Source organism: Alosa sapidissima, chromosome 13 (genome assembly GCF_018492685.1).
Source record: "Alosa sapidissima isolate fAloSap1 chromosome 13, fAloSap1.pri, whole genome shotgun sequence".
Taxonomy (NCBI): Eukaryota; Metazoa; Chordata; class Actinopteri; order Clupeiformes; family Clupeidae; genus Alosa; species Alosa sapidissima.
This window is the reverse complement of record NC_055969.1, coordinates 4,459,684-4,463,358: the sequence shown is the minus strand read 5'-3', so window position 1 is coordinate 4,463,358 and position 3,675 is coordinate 4,459,684. Positions and strand designations below refer to the sequence as shown.

General features: G+C 42.5%; 1 long non-coding RNA gene across 1 annotated transcript; it reads left to right on the top strand.

The window, feature by feature from the left end:
- Positions 1-1,692: 1,692 nt before the first annotated feature.
- LOC121680276 lies at positions 1,693-3,675 on the top strand. Its single transcript, XR_006021632.1, has 2 exons — positions 1,693-2,231; positions 3,624-3,675. It is a non-coding gene; the product is annotated as an uncharacterized LOC121680276 (long non-coding RNA).

Sequence of the window (3,675 nt, the reverse complement as noted above, 5' to 3'; positions counted from 1 at the left end):
AAAACGTGAGCACGTTTTCCTTTAATTGAGCCCTCGAATTAATACAACGTGACCCCGTTGTAGGCCTAAATTGAGCTCTCGAAATATGTATTTCGTGCTCACATTTAGTAATTCCCGACATTTTCTCACTGCTCGCTGTGCTGTGGTGGCAACTTCATGTTACCTTGACATGGACTAGGCCTACAGCTGTCTGTAACAGTTCATATTGGTAATGTGATGATAACCGTAAGCAGCTAATTAAAGACTTTAGGTGGTCATGTTTTATAGCGGACTTCTACTCTTTGTAGCAGGGGCACTGTGGTGTCAACCGCCAGCTATGGAGACCCATAATGGGGAAATTCTATACAAAGGCTACTCGCGGGCTCTGTTGTAGCCTAATGACCGGTTTTCACTATCTCCTGGATTGTTAACTTAACTGTGAGGTCTAGAAGTCAATCGAAGCACATCACAGCGACAAGCTCCCAAACTATTACAACACGTAGACCTACTGTTGGTACAAATAGGCTATTGCGTATTAGTAGTATCGCCTAATACCCACCCAATACAATAAGGTTCCCTCTAGCGCCCGATGGGCCTCACCATATAACCCACGCGCACACCAATGATGCACACAACGAGGTAAGCTTTGATACGGACTATGAAACGGGAGACATAAACAGTGTCGTTCACGATGCTCAGCTTCTCGGGCTATGTAGCCCAGCTCACACCGTTCGCGATAAACACCACAGCTCTGCATACACTTGGACCTCAACAAACACTCAAAACTTCGCCAAACATTCAGCTGGACGATGTTGGCAAGGGGCCTGTACAAACACACACAATCATCTGCTCTCCCACCTACAGCCTACCTAACGGGGCTATAACCAGGTGCACTGCAATCAATGAGATTCCCTCTACGTCACTACAAGCGACACACCTCCCGACGTCATTCCCGGGGATACCCCTTGACACCACACTATGTTTTTGTGCACACAATTGAATTTCTTCGAGCCCACGTTTTAATTATTCGTGGGTGCGTTTTAGTAGATCGAGATCTCGAATATACTATAACGTGCTCATGTTTACATGTGTCAAGACAATATTGAGTGCACGTTTTACAAATTGTGGCCACGTTTAAGTAGATCGTGCACACAATGTTCTATAACCATGTTCACAAATTGTGCTCTCGTTTTAATAAATCGTGCCCTCGTTTTAGTAAATTGTGCGCTCGTTTTAGTAAATAGTGCACTCGTTTAATAAATTGTGCCCTCGTTTTACTATGCTTAAAATGAGAGCTCAATTTAGTAAAATGAGCTCACACTATAGTAAAACGAGAGCACAATATAGTAAATTGTGCACACGATTTAGTAAACCGAGCGCACAATTTAGTAAAACGAGCGTACGATTTAGTAAAACGAGTGCACAATATAGTTAAACGAGGGCACAATTTAGTTAAACAAGAGCACAATTTAGTAAAACGAGCGCACAATGTAGCAAAACGAGCGCACATTCTCTCAACATGCAAAACATTTTGCGATGACCCCTCTAGGGCTCCGTACGAACGAAACCGGGAAACGGACAAATATTATTAAGCCTTTCAATGTTTTGTTGCGCGCGGAGGTGTATGGTGCGCTACTGCGCTTACCATTCATTCCTGCTGGCGCGCCTGATAGTGACTGCTATTGTCGCGGCAAGTTTAGGCATATGCTCCTGTCTCTAAACAGGCACAGTGTAGACTAAGGGCTAAGCTACACCAGGCGCGTAACTGAAGCGTTCCGTTCGTGTTGCGTCTGCTGCAACAATTAGAATACATTGTAATCAATGGAGGTAGCTACACCAGACGTGACAGTGGGGCGTAAGCGCTGAGTATATACGTGCTGAAAACGCAAAAATAGACTAGTCTTCTATTTTTTTTTTTTTTTACGCGAGGTATGCGCGGCCCTTTTACAGACTAGGCTACTACATAAATATATATATATTAGCAAGAACCAGATTAGTTTAAACCAAAGATCTGTAATATTTGGTTTGAACGCCCTCAAGACTTGTTAACGTTACCATGGAGATACATGTTTCGGTTATTCAGTTATTGAGGTAACGTTAGAAGCTAGCCTACATTATAAGGATGGATGATGCATTAATTTGTGAAGTGGAACTAAACCCATTACTGTATGACCCACGTGACTCTAACTACAAGGACAACTTCAAAAAAGATGCAGTATGGAGGAAGATTTCACTGGCAGTCGGAGCTTCAGGTGAGTGACAATTTCAAAAACGGCTTTAATTAACGTTATGTAGGCTAATGTTAGCATAGAAGCTAGCTGTCAGTTATCTAAGCCAGGATAAACATTAAGTTAGCCTAGATGCTACCTCGTCAGTAGATATAGCTCTTTGGAGATAGTTTTTGCTTGTTGTTAGTCCTCCACAACAAAAGCAATTTCTTTGTGTACAGGGGAACCAGCCATGAGATATAGGCTAGGCTGTTTACAACAGCAAAGTAAAACATTACAAACTAATACCTGAAATGTCATACACGAGACACAACGTTTTTGGTTAACAGGGTGTTTTTATTCCATGCAAACTTATGTGACGCAAGAAAACTATCTATTTGGAGATATTCACTATCTGGAGACAATGTGAAACTTTACATTGTATTAATTAACTATATAGGCTTACACCGTATTTCCCTCAGGGGAGTTGATGAATTGACAGAGCAGCTCCCTTATATGACCTGCTTCCCTGGATCCTCTATTTCCTCCCATGTTCCTCACACTTTCTAAACTCTCTCTGTCTCTCTGTCTGCTGTCTTTCTTTTGCGTACCACCGCCGGTCAGTTGGTTTTAGGAGGTAATTGTGGAGAATACATGCTGCCATCACCACAATGTCTACATGACAGGGTAACATGCAAATCCTGGAGTAGAACACCCTCCATCGTGCAGAACGAATCCCAAAAGCGCACTCAACAGTCATTCTTGCACTTGAAAGTCTGTAATTGAATTTTCCCTTGGGCTTGGACAGATTGTGTCCAGGATAGGGTCTCATCATGTATCGTTTTAGAGGAAAGGCAGCATCCCCCACCATCATAAATGGCACATTGCCATAATGATCAGTACCAGGCAGGGGACCGTCCTTTGGCACTTGCAATGTTTGGGCCTCCATTCCCCTCCCCAGTGCCGAATTTGCAAAAACACCACCATCACTGGTTCGGCCAAAATCCCCAACCTGAATCACCCTAAAGCGTGAATCTGCATCAACAAGTGCTAATAAGACAATTGAAAAGTTTTTTTATAATTAAAAAACTGGCTACCCGAATTAATTGGAGCTTGAATAGTGATGTGTTTGCCATCTATAGCCCCAATACAGTTTGGAAAATGCCATTTTTCCCAAAAACCTGCTGCTATTTTTCTCCATGCTTCCTCCGTTGGCTTTGGAATGTAGGTCTCCATCATTACGCTGATGATTGCTCTGCACGTCATGTAGATTGAGTCTGCCACAGTTTTTCGTCCAAGCCGGAAGGCAAAAGCTAGGCTATTGAAGGACTCTCCAGTAGCTAGGAATCTGTAGGAAAAGTGATAAATATTTTACTGGTGTATACATACATACAACTATTAATTATTTAAAGTAATAAAAACAACTTGTCTCAACAGCTGAGGATTGCCAAGAACGCTGGAAATACTTAAGAGACCGATTCGTAAGAGA